We start from the raw sequence: 14,849 nt of genomic DNA, 5'->3' as shown, positions 1-14,849 counted from the left end.
GCTCTTATACATGTAGTAATTGATTTATTCCAAGGCATCTTTTATTTTTAATGCCACTGTAAATGTTACATTCTTTAAAAGTGTAAGTTTATAAATGTTTGTGCTGCCATATAGAACATTTTAATTATTTCATATTGTTTTGTATTTAGCATTCAAAAACTCTTTAGTCTCTGTAGATTCACTAAGACTATTTATAGAAATATATCGAATGCATATTTGTTTCTTCCTCTTCAGTCTTCATATATTTTACCGGTCTTGCTTTATTGCATTTGTGGAATCTCTAGCACAATGTTGGATAGCAATGGTGAAGGAAGGCATTTTTGTTTATTCTAAACTCAAGAGGAACCTTTTTTTTTTTTTGCTGTTAATAGCATTGTATTTCATATAAATTTTTAAATTTCATATAATTTTAGGCTTATAAGAAAGTCATGCAACATTTTACAAGTATTTCTGGATACCCTTCATCCAGATTCAAAAGGATAGCTTTTGATATTTCACCATTAAATAGAAAGTTTAATGTAAGACTTTTTCGTAGATGGTCTTTGTTAGATTAAAGATATATTATTCTATTTCTATTTTTTAGAGAATTAAAAAAATTTTTTTGAGACAGGGTCTTGCTTTGCCACCCGGGCTAGAGTGCAGTGGTGTGGTCTTGGCTCACTGCAGCCTCAACCTCCAGGGCTTAAATGATCCTCCCACCTTAGCGTCCCGAGTAGCTGGGACTACAGGTAGGTGCCACCACACCTGGCTAATTGTAATTTTTGTAGAGACAGGGTTTCTCCATGTTGCCCAACGTAGTCTCAAACTTCTGGCTCAAGTGATCTGCCCACCGAGCCTCCCAAAGTGCTGGGATTATAGGTATGAGCCACTGCCCTCTGTGTAAAATAGTTTTTTAAATCCAGAAAGGATGAATTTTATAACACATCTCACTTGCATTTAATGAAATGTGCATGCAAATTTTCCCTCAGTTCTGTGAATGTGTTAAATTACATCAAATGATTTTCTTTCTTTCTTTTTTTTTTCCCGAGACGGAGTCTCACTCTGTCTCCCAGGCTGGAGTGCAGTGGCGCCATCTCGGCTCACTGCAAGCTCCGCCTGCCGGGTTCACGCCATTCTTCTGCCTCAGTCTCCCGAGTAGCTGGGACTACAGGCGCCCGCCACCACGCCTGGTTAATTTTTTTGTATTTTTAGTAGAGACGGGGTTTCACAGTGTTAGCCAGGATGGTCTGGATCTCCTGACTTCCTGATCCACCGACCTCGGCCTCCCAAAGTGCTGGGCATCAAATGATTTTCTAATTTGAAACCTACCTTGCATTTCTGGTTTAAATTCTCCTTAATCAGCGTATAGTATTCTTTTCTCTTTTTTTTTTTTTTTTTTTTTTTTTTTTTTTTTTTGAGGTGGAGTCTTGCTCTGTCACCCAGTTTGGAGTGCAATGGCGTGGTCTCAGCTTACTGCAACCTCTGCCTCCCGGGTTCAAGTGATTCTCCTGCCTCAGCCTCCAGAGTAGCTGGGATTACAGGCGCCCACCACCATACCTGGCTAATTTTTGTATTTTTAGTAGAGATGGGGTTTCACCATGTTGGCCAGGCTGGAGCATATAGTATTCTTTATATGTAATTTCATTCACTTTGCTAGTATCTTGCATGGAACATTTTGTCTATGTCTTTGAGTGGTTGGATTTTGGTGTCGGGATACTAGCTCATTATGAACTGGGGGATGTAGTGGTGATTTCTATTTATTTCAACAGAGCTAGTCATCTTCTTTTCACAGCCTGCTTTGTACCCTAGGACCTGGCCTTTTCTGGATGACATCATTAGGCTATGTTGCCCTTTGGTTTTAACAGTTTTTTCCTTACATCACTTCAAATATATCATACCACTACCTTCTGGAGTGCAGGGTTTCTGCTGAGAAATGACTTGATGATCTTATTGAGGATCCTTTACAGGTGATGTGTTACTTTTCTTTTACTGCTTTCAAGAGTCTCTCTGTCATTCGGCATTTCACTATTATGTGTCTCAGTGGGTTTATCTTACTGGAGTTCACTAAATGTATCGAATATATGCATTATGTGTTTCCTCAAATTTGGGAAGTTTTCAGTCAACATTTCTTAAAGTAATTCTACTACCTTCTCTCTCTATTTTCCTGGGACTCCCATAATACATATATTGGTCCACTGATGGTTTCCCATAAGTTCCTTAGGTTTTATTCACTATTCTTCATTCTTTTTACTTTCTGTTGCTGAGATCTGATCATTTAAAATGTCTTATCTTCAAGTTGGCTGCTGAAGTCTGCTGTTGAACTCCTCTACTTATTTTTTCATATTGACTAATAAATATATTTTTCAGCTTCACAATATCTGTTTGGTTCCTTTCTATAGTATCTATATCTTTTTGTAGATATTCTCATTTTGTTTTAAATCATTTCCTTGATATTGTTTAGTTCTTTGTGTTTCCTTTATGTATCTGACCCTATTTAACAGTTACTTTAATATCTGAGCATATTTAACACAGTTATCTTTGTCCAGTAAACCCAATGCCTGTCTTCAGGGATAATTTCTGCCACTTTGTATTCTTCCTTTGAATGGACCATGTTTTTTCTGTTTCTTTGATTGCCTTGTGATTGTTTAAGTGAAAATTGGGCATTTGAAAAAAAACAGCCACATCTCTCAGTCTTTGCATACTAGGTCTGTTTCAGGAAAGTCCTTTAATAATTAGCTGGGAATGTTCTGTGCCTTGGGATCAGTATGAGGAAAAAGCTTAAGGTTCTTGGGTATTTTCTGAGCATACATCTTGGCTGGGTCTGTGTGTGGTTTTTTTTCAATCCCTCTGTATACACAGCTGCTTTTAAATGTCTTATTTTTCCAAAGAATCTCACCCTGGGTTGTCTTGGGGACTTAGACAGTGTATACATATCTCCACCTGTACTCTTTACTCCATGTGTCTACAGGTCTTAGTGTCCTTGCAGCTCTCCCAAGTAGTACTTGATGCTTCTTGCTGCCTGAGATCTGAATTAGGTGAGGTAGAGACCAGTCCTTCTGACTCTGCAAGTCTACCCCCCCACTTCCCATTATTGATGTCACAGATTAGATCTTTATACATTGTGTTCCCAATAACAGGTTAGCTGTTTTTATGCATTTGTCTTTTCAATCCTGTAGAAGATTTAAAAAGTGGAGTTACAAACCAAAATTATCATAGTATTACATTTTATAGTTTACCATGTATTTACCTTTACTAGAGATCTTTACTTCTCTATATGGCTTTGAGTTATAGTCTGGCTTCTTTTAATTTCAACCTGATAGACTTCCTTTAGCATTTTTTTTCAGGGCAGGTCTAGTGATAATCAACTCCCTCAGCTTTTGTTTATCTGGGAATATGTTAATTTCTCCCTAATTTTTCAAGAGCGTTTTGCTGAATATAAACTCTCTATTGACAGCTTTTTTTCTTCAGCACTTTATGTTTATTGACCAGCTTCCTTCTGGCTTCCAAGATTTCTGATGAGACCCTGGTTGATAGTCTTGGGGATCCCTTGTATGATAGGAGTTGCTTCTCTTTTGCTATTTTCAAGATTATCTGTCTTTGGCTTTTGACATTTGATTTTGTATCTCACTGTGGGTCTCTTTGCAATTCTCCTACTTAAGAGTTCATTCTGCTTGCTGGATTTGCAAATTCATGTCTTTCATCAAATTTGGAGATTTTTCAGCCACTATGTCTTCAAATATTTTCTCCTCCCCTTTCTCTCTTTTCTCCTTCAAGGATTCCCAAATTGATGTTGTGCTACAGTACCATTAAGCTCTGTTCACTCTTTTTTATGTTGAAAAATTATATTTTTTGTATTTTTAAGTTTGCTGAATCTCTCCTCTAATTGCTTATCTTTTGAATCCCTCTACTGTAATAATATTCTTTATTTCTGTTATGTAATTTTTGATCCAGATTTTTCATTCTTATAAAAAGTTTCATTATTTCTATCCTCAGTTTGCTCATACATCTTTTTCCTTTGTTCATGTATTTATTTCACTTTTAAATCACCTTTAAGACTGTTGTCTTTTTATAGTGAGTCTGACATCTGGGCTGCCTCAAGTATGTTTTCTGTCAATTCATTTTGTTCCTTTAATTGGGTCATACTTTTCTGTTTTTTGGCATGCCTTCAGGTTTTTGTTGTTGTTGAAGACTGGACATTTGAATATTACAAGGTGATATCTCTGGAAATCATATTTCCCCACTTCCCCTGGATTTGCTGCATTTTTGCCTTTGTTTGTATTATTATGAGATAACTATGTGCCAGAGATCAGCCTAAAGCAAAAGCTGAATAAGGTCTTTGCAGTGCTTGTATCTTTCCTTGGGCATGTGAGGTGGATTTCTGAATTCTTGCATATATGTAGTTGATTTTGAATAATAAAAAAAATAGTTGCAAGTCTTTAAAATCTCCTGAAAGTCACTTCATCCGGTGGGTTGAAACAATGATGACTAACCTACAAGCCCACAAGATCAGAAGCACCAGTCCACAGTCAGAACACAGAACCTTAGTATCTGTGGGATAAAGTACTTATTGCCCACCCTGGCTGCAGAAATCTGCACCAGAATCACATTCCCATCCCCAAAGCTGCTTCATGGAGCTGGGAGTGAGGAATGGGTAGCCAACACCACTCTGATGGTTGCAATCAACACAATTGTAATGTATTAGACAAGCTGGAAATTACAAGCATTCAAATAAACTCTGAAGTTCCAAAATAGTCACTTCAGAGAGCTGCCAGAATAGTTGTTCAGGTACAGTGACAGATTCATGACACTTCCTACTTGATCATTTTCCCTGACATCACATTCTACATATTTGGTTTTGTAGACTTTCATAGCATCTGAAATAATATATCTCTAAACATTTATGTGATCTGTTGCAGACAGTAAAATATGAAAAACTGGGTACTCACCTTTAAGATGTGATCATAAGAGTCTTTTGATGCTCCTTCCTAGTACCTTTCTGGGTGCTAATTCGCCACTGCCTCAGAGAATATGAAGAGCTACATTACCCAGAAGGATGTGCTTCATAGGCCCAAATGACAGCCCAGGACAGGAGTGTTCCCTGCAGCCTGCATTGTCTTGGGTTGGACTTTTGGCACTGCTAGGGTGCACTTTCATTTGTCACATGTCCTGTCTGCTCACACCACCCAGGAGGAGCAGGTGACTCTTTGGGACCAAGCTAAGAAGGCCAGTAAGAAGGATGGGACCCATCTAGACACCTTTGTAGGGAAAGAGTTCAGCTGAGTCTGAACTACTTATACAGTTGTCTCCCTTCTAGCACAAGTGTGTTAAGTATCCCCAGTCTCATATTCTTGGACTCTCAACCACACAGCTGTGGCACACTGACATGGAGGATCGTGGCATCCTGGGGTTCTGCAGGCCTTCTCTTCCTGTTGTTAGGGTCACTGTCAGTCCAGGGTCCTAGACAAGAGAAAATTCCTCTTTCTGGAAATCAGTGGTATGTGGTGGGGAAGTATGAACTATAACTTCTTAGTACCCTCCATTCTGTGGGGAAAAGAGAGATCAGACTGTTACTGTGTCTATGTAGAAAGAAGTAGACATAAGAGACTCCATTTTGTTCTGTACTAAGAGAAATTCTTCTGCCTTGAGATGCTGTTAATCTGTAATCCTAGCCCCAACCCTGTGCTCGCGGAAACATGTGCTGTGTTGACTCAAGGTTTAATGGATTTTAGGGCTATGCAGGATGTGCTTTGTTAAAAAAGTGCTTGAAGGCAGTATGCTTGTTAAAAGTCATCACCATTCTCTAATCTCAAGTACCCAGGGACACAATACACTGTGGAAAGCTGCAGGGACCTCTGCCTAGGAAAGCCAGGTATCACAAGGTTTCTCTCCATGTGATAGCCTGAGATATGGCCTCATGGGAAGGGAAAGACCTGACTGGCCCCCAATCCGACACCTGTAAAGGGTCTGTGCTGAGGAGGATTAGTGAAAGAGGAATGTCTCTTTGCAGTTGAGATAAGAGGAAGGCATCTGTCTCCTGCTTGTCCCTGGGCAATGGAATGTCTCAGTGTAAAACCCAGTTGTATGTTCTATTTACTGAGATAGGAGAAAACCACTCATATGTTCTATTTACTGAGATAGGAGAAAACTGCCTTAGGGCTGGAGGTGAGACATGCTAGCAGCAATACTGCTCTTTAATGCACCGAGATGTTTGTATACGTGCACATCAAGGCACAGCACCTTTCCTTAAACTTATTTGTGACACAGAGATCTTTGTTCACATGTTTTCCTGCTGACCCTCTCCCCACTATTACCCTATTGTTCTGCCACATCCCCCTCTCCAAGATGGTAGAGAGAATGATCAATAAATACTGAGGGAACTCAGGGACCAGTGCTGGCGCGGGTCCTCCATATGCTGAGCGCCGGTCCCCTGGGCCCACTTTTCTTTCTCTATACTTTGTCTCTGTGTCTCTTTCTTTTCTCATGTCTCTCATCCCACCTGATGAGAAACATCCACAGGTGTGGAGGGGCAGGCCACCCCTTCATCTGGCGCCCAATGTGGGGCTTTTCTCTAAGGTGAAGGTACGCTCGAGCGTGGTCATTGAGGACAAGTTGACGAGATATTCCCGAGTATGTCTACAGTCAGCCTTGCGGTAAGCTTGTGCACTCAGAAGAACTTAGGGTAACAATGGGACAGACTAAAAGTAAATATGCCTCTTATATCAGCTCTATTAAAATCCTTTTAAAAAGAGGGGGAGGTAGAGTCTCTACAAAAAATCTAATTATGCTATTTCAAACAGTAGAACAGTTCTGCCCATGGTTTCTAGAACAGGGAACTTTAGATCTAAAAGATTGGGAAAAAATTGGCAAAGAATTAAAACAAGCAAATAGAGAGGGTAAAATCATCTCACTTACAGTATGGAATGATTGGGTCATTATTAAAGTAGCTTTAGAACTGTTTCAAACAGGAGAAGATAGCATTTCAGTCTGATGTCCCTGAAAGCTGTGTAATAGATTATGAAGAAGAGGCAGGGATAGAATCCCAGAAAGGAACGGAAAGTTCACATTGTAAATATGTAGCAGAGCCAGTAATAGCTCAGTCAACGCAAAATGTTGACCATAATCAATTACAGGAGGTAATATATCCTGAAACATTAAAATTAGAAGAAAAAGGTCCAGAATTAGCAGGGCCATCAGAGTCTAGACCACAATGGCCAACTCCTCTTCCAGCAGCTAAGATGCCTGAAACATTACAACCTCAAATGCAGGTTAGACAAGTACAAACCCCCCAAAAAAATCAAATAGAAAAAGATAGAGTCTCTGTCACAGCAATGCCAATCCAAATACCGTATCCACAATATCAGCCAGTAGAAAATAAGAGCCAATCGCCAGTAGCCTATCAGTACTGGCCACCAGCCGAACTTCAGTATCAGCCGCCCCTAGAAAATCAGTATGGACAGCCAGGAATGTTTCCAGCACCATAAGGCTGGGGTCTATATCCTCAGCCGCCTACTATGAGACTTAATTGTACACCACCACCTAGTGGACAAGGTAGTGCATTACATAAAATTATTGATAAGGCAAGGAAACGAGGAGATATTGAGGTGTGGCAATTCCCAGTAATATTAGAGCTGATACCACCTGGAGAAGGGGCCCCAGAGGGAGCACCTCCCCTAGCTGAGGCCAGATATGAGTCCTCTTCTATAAAAATGCTAAAAGATATGAAAGAGGGAGTAAAACAGTATGGACCCAACTCCCCTTATATGAGAACATTATTAGATTCCATTGCTCATGGACATAGACTCATTCCTTATGATTAGGAGATTCTGGTCAAATCATTACTCTCACCCTCTCAATTTTTACAAGTTAAGACTTGGTGGACTGATGGGGCCCAAGAACAGGCCCGAAAAAATAGGGCTGTGAATCCTCCAGATAACATAGATGCAGATCAGCTATTAGGAACAGGTCAAAATTGGAGCACTACTAATCAACAAACAATAATGAAAATTGAGGCAATTGAGCAAGTTAGAGCTATCTGCCTTAGAGCCTGGGGAAAAAATCCAGGGCACAGGAACTGCCTGCCCCTCATTCAATACAATAAGACAAGGCTCTAAAGAGCCCTACCCTGATTTTGTGGCAAGGCTCCAAGATGCTGCTCAAAAGTCAATTGCCGATAAGAATGCCAGTAAGGTCATAGTGGAGTTGATGGCATACAAAAACGCCAATACTGAGTGTCAATCAGTCATTAAGCCATTAAAAGGTAAGGTCCTGGCAGGGTCAGATGTAATCTCAGACTACGTAAAAGCCTGTGATGGAATTGAATTGGAGGAGCCATGCATAAAGCCATGCTTATGGCTCAAGCAATCACAGGAGTTGCTTTAGGAGGACAAGTTAGAACATTTAGAGGAAAATATAATTGTGGACAAATTGGTCATCTAAAAGGGAATTGCCCAGCTTCAAATAAACAAAATATAACTATTCAAGCTACTACAATAACAGATAAAGAACCACCTGACCTATGTCCAAGATGTAAAAAAGAAAAACATTGGGCTAATCAAGGTCATTCTAAATTTGATAAAAATGGGCAACCATTGTCAGGAAATGAGAAGAGGGGCCAGCCTCAGGCCCTACAACAAACTGAGGCATTCCCAGTTCAGCCCTTTGTTCCTCAAGGTTTTCAAGGACAACAACCCCCACTGTCACAAGTGCCTCAAGGAATGAGCCAGTTACCACAATACAGCAATTGTCCCCCACCACAAGCGGCAGTGCAGCAGTAGATTTATGTACTATACAAGCAGTCTCTCTGCTTCCAGAGGAGCCCCCACAAAAAATTCCCCACAGGGATATATGGCCCATTGCCTGAGGGGACTGTAGGACTAATCTTAGGAAGATCGAGTCTAATTCTAAAAAGAGTTCAAATTCATACTGGTGTGGTTGATTCAGACTACAAAGGCAAAATTCAATTGGTTATTAGCTCCTCAATTCCTTGGAGGGCCAGTCCAGGAGACAGGATTGCTCAATTATTACTCCTGCCTTATATTAAGGTTGGAAACAGTGAAATAAAAAGAACAGAAAGGTTTGGAAGCACTGATCCAGCAGGAAAGGCTACATATTAGGCAAGTCAGTTCTCGAGAGCAGACCTGTGTATAAGGCCATTATTCAAGGAAAACAATTTGAAAGGTTAGTAGACACTGGAGCAGATGTCTCTATCACTGCTTTAAATCAGTGGCCAAAAATTGACCTAAACAAAAGGCTGTTACAGGACTTGTCGGCATAGGCACTGCCTCAGAAGTGTATCAAAGTACTATGATTTTACATTGTTTAAGGCCAGATAATCAAGGAAGTACTGTTCAACCAATGATTACTTCAAGTCCTGTTAATCTGTAAGGTCGAGATTTATTACAATAATGAGGTGCAGAAATCTCTATGCCTGCTCCATTATACAGCCCCCATGAGTCAAAAAATCATGACTAAAATAGGACATATACCAGGAAAGGGACTAGGAAAAAATGAAAATGGCATTAAAGTCCCAATTGAGACTGAGGAAAATCAAGAAAGAAAAGGAACAAGGTATCCTTTTTAGGGGTGGCCACTGTAGAGCCTCCTAAAACCATTCCATTAACTTAGAAAACAGAAAAACCAGTATATTTAAATCAGTGGCTGCTACCAAAACAAAAACTGGAGGTTTTGCATTTATTAGCAAAGGAACAATTAGAAAAAGGACATATCGAGCCTTCATTCTCACCTTGAAATTCTCCTGTGTTTGTAATTCAGAAAAAATCCAGCAGATGGTGTATGTTAACTGATTTAAGGGCTGTGAATGCCATAATTCAACCCCTAGGACCTCTCCAACCCAGGTTGCCCTCTCCGGCCATGATCCCACAAGACTGTCCTTTAATTATAATTTATCTGAAGGATTGCTTTTTTACCACTCCTCTGACGGAGCAGGATTGTGAAAAATTTGCCTTTACTATACCAGCCGTAAGAACCAGCCACTAGGTTTCAGTGGAAAGTGTTACTTCAAGGAATGCTTAATAGTCCCAACTATTTGTCAGACTTTCCTAGGTCAAGCTCTTCAACCAGTTAAAGACAAATTTTCATACTGTTATATCATTCATTATATTGATTATATTTTATGTGCTGCAGAAATGAGAGACAAATTAATTGACCATTACATATTTCTGCAAGCAGAGGTTGCCAATGCAGGACTGGCAATAGCTTCTAATAAGATTCAGACCTCTGCTCCTTTTCATTATTTAAGGATGCAGATAGAAAATAGAAAAATTAAGCCACAAAAAATAGAAATAAGAAAAGACATAATAAAAACATTAAATGACTTTCAAAAACTGCTAGGAGATATTAATTGGATTCGGCCAACTCTAGGCATTCCTACTTATGCCATGTCCAATTTGTTCTCTATCTTAAAAGGAGATTCAGACTTAAATAGTAAAAGAATATTAACCCCAGAGGCAACTAAAGAAATTAAATTAGTAGAAGAAAAAATTCAGTCGCTCAAATAAATATAATAGATCCCTTAGCCCCACTCCAACTTTTGATTTTTGCTACTGTACATTCTCCAACAGGCATCGTTGTTCAAAATACTGATCTTGTGGAGTGGTCATTCCTTCCTCACAGTACAATTAAGACTTTTACATTGTACTTGGATCAAATAGCTACATTAATTGGTCGGACAAGATTACCAACAATAAAATTGTGTGGAAAAGTACTTCCCATGTTAAAAAACATGTATTATCTTGTTTTGCTGTAATGGAGTTTCAGAAGAAATTAAAACTGACGATGGACCAGGATACTGTAGTAAAGTTATCCAAAAATTCTTAAATCAGTGGAAAATTATGCATACAACAAGAATTCCCTATAATTCCCAAGGACAGGCCATAGTTAAAAGGACTAATAGAACACTCAGAACTCAGTTAGTTAAACAAAAAGAAGGGGGAGACAGTAAGGAGTGTACCACTCCTTAGATGCAACTTAATCTAGCACTCTATACTTAAAAGTTTTTAAACGTTTATAGAAATCAGATTACTACTTCTGCAGAACAACATCTTACTAGTAAAAAGAACAGCCCACATGAAGGAAAACTGATTTGGTGGAAAGACAACAAAAATAAGACATGGGAAATAGGGAAGGTGGTAACGTGGGGGAGAGGTTTTACTTGTGTTTCACCAGGAGAAAATCAGCTTCCTGTTTGGATACCCACTAAACATTTGAAGTTCTACAATGAACCCATCAGAGGTGCAAAGAAAAGCGCCTGCACAGAGACGGAAACACTGCAATCGAGCAGCATCGACTCACAAGATGAACAAAAAGGTGATGTCAGAAGAACAGATGAAGTTGCCATCCACCAAGAAGGCAGAACAGCCAACTTGGGCACAGTTAAAGAAGCTGACACAGTTAGCTGAAAAAAGCCTAGAGAACACAAAGGTGACACAAACTCCAAAGAACATGCTGCTTGCAGCTTTGATGATTGTATCAATGGTGGTAAGTCTCCCCATGCCTGCAGGAGCAGCTGCAGCGAATTATACCTACCGGGCCTATGTGCCTTTCCTGCCCTTAATTCGGGCAGTCACATGGATGGATAATCCTATTGAAATATATGTTAATAATAGCGTATGGATACCCATCCCCACAGATGATCATTGCCCTGCCAAACCTGGGGAAGAAGGAATGATGATAAATATTTCCACTGGGTATAGTTATCCTCCTACTTGCCTAGGGAGAGCACCAGGATGTTTAATGCCTGCTATCCAAAATTGGTTGGTAGAAGTACCTACTGTCAATACCAGCAGTAGATTTACTTATCACATGGTAAGTGGAATGTCACTCAGGCCACAGGTAAATTATTTACAGGACTTTTCTTACCAAAGATCATTAAAATTTAGGCCTAAAGGGAAACCTTGACCCAAGGAAATTCCCAAAGGATCAAAAGACACAGAAGTTGTAGTTTGGGAAGAATGTGTGGCCGATAGTGCGGTGATATTACAACACAATGAATTCAGAACTATTATAGATTGAACACCTTGAGGTCAATTCCACCACAATTGCACAGGACAAACTCAACCGTGTCCCAGTGCACAAGTGAGTCCAGCTGTTGATAGTGACTTAACAGAAAGTTTAGATAAACGTAAGCACAAAAAATTACAGTCTTTCTACCTTTAGGAATGGGGAGAAAAAGGAATCTCTACTCCAAGACCAAAAATAATAAGTCCTGTTTCTGGTCCTGAACATCCAGAATTATGGAGGCTTACTGTAGCCTCATACCGCATTAGAATTTGGTCTGGAAATCGAACTATAGAAACAAGAGATCGTAAGCCATTTTATACTATTGACCTAAATTCCAGTCTTACAGTTCCTTTACAAAGTTGTGTAAAGCCCTCTTACATGCTAGTTGTAGGAAATATAGTTATTAAACCAGACTCCCAAACTATAACGTGTGACTATTGCAGATTGTTTACTTGCATTGATTTGACTTTTAATTGGCAGCACCGTATTCTGCTAGTGAGAGCAAGAGAAGACGTGTGGATCCCTGGGTCCATGGACTGACCGTGGGAGGCCTCGCTGTCTGTCCATATTTTGACTGAGGTATTAAAAGTCATTTTAAATAGTTCCAAAAGATTCATTTTTACTTTAATTGCAGTGATTATGGGATTAATTGCAGTCGCAGCTATGGCCGCTGTGGCGGGAGTTGCATTGCACTCTTCTGTTCAGACGGTAAACTTTGTTAACGATTGGCAAAAGAATTCTACAAGATTGTGGAATTCACAATCTGGTATTGATCAAAAATTGGCAAATCAAATTAATGATCTTAGACAAACTGTCATTTGGATGGGAGATAGGCTCATGAGCTTAGAACATCATTTCCAGTTACAGTGTGACTGGAATACGTCAGATTTTTGTATTACACCCCGAGTTTATAATGAGTCTGAACATCACTGGGACATGGTTAGACGCCATCTACGGGGAAGAGAAGATAATCTCACTTTAGACATTTCCAAATTACAAGAACAAATTTTCAAAGCATCAAAAGTCCATTTAAATTTGGTACCAGGAACTGAGGCAATCGCAGGAGTTGCTGATGGCCTCGCAAATCAAGAGAAGACGTGGAATGGCGTGAACCCGGCAGTCGGAGCTTGCAGTGAGCCGAGATCGCGCCAGTGCACTCCAGTGGATGCTAAAGAAATGGTTAATAGGTATGAATGAGGAAAAATATGATGTCAGTGACATCATAACATCATTATGACATCAGCCCAATCTTCTGTCATAACAAAGTAATGGTCTCTTATTGCTCTTAAAAGCTTCTTTATTTAAAAATATGGCCTTCTGGCTGGGTGTGGTGGCTCACGCCTGTAATTCCAGCACTTTGGGAGGCCGAAGCGGGCAGATCATCTGAGGTCAGGAGTTTGAGACCAGCCTGGCCAACATGGTGAAACCCTGTCTCTACTAAAAATACAAAAAATTAGCTGGGTGTGGTGGCACATGCCTGTAATCCCAATTACTCGGGAAGCTGAGGCAGGAGAATTGCTTGAACCCAAGAGGCGGAGATTGCAGTGAGCCGAGATCGTGCCATTGCACTCCAGCTTGGGCAACAAGAGTGAAACTCCGTCTCAAAAAAAAAAAAAAAAAAAAAAGGCCGCCTTTTTCCTAATTCTGTTATTGTGAAGGCACTTTAAATCAAGAAATGTAAAGCATTATCACGTGTATGCTCATGCTTTTTAAATGACAAAACACAGGAATTTCGACGAATCCTCTCATAACAAAATGACATGGTGGCATAAAACTATATGTAGTGGAAACAAATAAAATCTGGGCATTATAGGACTACTTCATCTTTGTGGTACCAGTTCCTTGGGAGAGCAGAGGAAGGACAGAGAACGAGAGAAAAGAAAGCTACTGTCATTATCCCATAAGTATATATGTGGTAGGTAGACTATCCATAATTACAACTGTTTGATACTACGTCATACTTCCTTAATTATATTTACTTTGGAATCAGAGTGTTGTTCTGCTGCCAGGCTGGAAAGCAGTGGTGTGATGATGGCTCACTGTGACCTTAAACTCCTGTACTCAAGCAATCCCTCCCCACTCAGCCTTCTGAATAGCTAGGACTGCAGGCGTATGCCTACCCCTGGGTAATTAAAAATATATATATTTTTAGAGACTGAATCTTCCTATGTTGCCCAGGCTGGTCTCGAACTCCTGGCTTCAAGCAATCCTCCTGCCCCAGCCTCCCAAAGCTCTGGGATTACAGATATGTCCCATTGCACCTGGCCCTTCCTTAAATCTAAGATCTCGCAATGTTTCATAGAATTTCAATATGAATTTCATTATTAAAATTAAATCAAATGAAAGATAAAATCCCTGCAGATTAGTAAAAATTTACCACCCCATTCCAAACCTACTGTCTCTATTCCAAAGTGCTATTGGAATATGCCTCTATGCTTTTAGCTTTCAGTTAAGGTAGTACATGTATCAGAGGAGATACATTTTGTTGACAGTCAGAAACCTTATCACTCATTTCACTCCAGAATTCTTGTATGTATAACATAATGTTCCTTTTTAAAATAATAACATATCTTATGATTCTCACCTGCCATAGTGAACAAAATCTGACGCATAATCCATATCACAGCCCTTCCCTTGCATCAGCGTCCATACACTCCAAATCAAATTGATCTGCATTACCTTTCTCATCACAAGATAGGATTCTAATCACAGGGCCAGTGAGACTGTTCCAATTCTTATCTAGAAGTTAGAATATCTGAAGCCATCCTCCCTCCTTACAAACCATAATTACCTGTCAGGGTTCAGTGCAGAGAACAAAAACTCTCTTAACTATTTCAAGACATATATTGCTG

At 39.8% G+C, this 14,849-nt stretch overlaps 1 protein-coding gene across 1 annotated transcript in view; it reads right to left on the bottom strand.

Annotated features, from left to right (window-relative positions):
* LOC103234476 (major allergen I polypeptide chain 1-like) overlaps nucleotides 1-14,849 on the bottom strand; it is a 95,008-nt gene that overhangs the window by 11,102 nt on the left and 69,057 nt on the right. The gene's annotated exons all lie outside the window — the stretch shown is intronic.

This window comes from Chlorocebus sabaeus, chromosome 6, assembly GCF_047675955.1.
Source record: "Chlorocebus sabaeus isolate Y175 chromosome 6, mChlSab1.0.hap1, whole genome shotgun sequence".
Classification (NCBI taxonomy): Eukaryota; Metazoa; Chordata; class Mammalia; order Primates; family Cercopithecidae; genus Chlorocebus; species Chlorocebus sabaeus.
The sequence above is the reverse complement of the archived record's forward strand: the minus strand, read 5'-3'. Positions and strand labels throughout refer to the sequence as shown.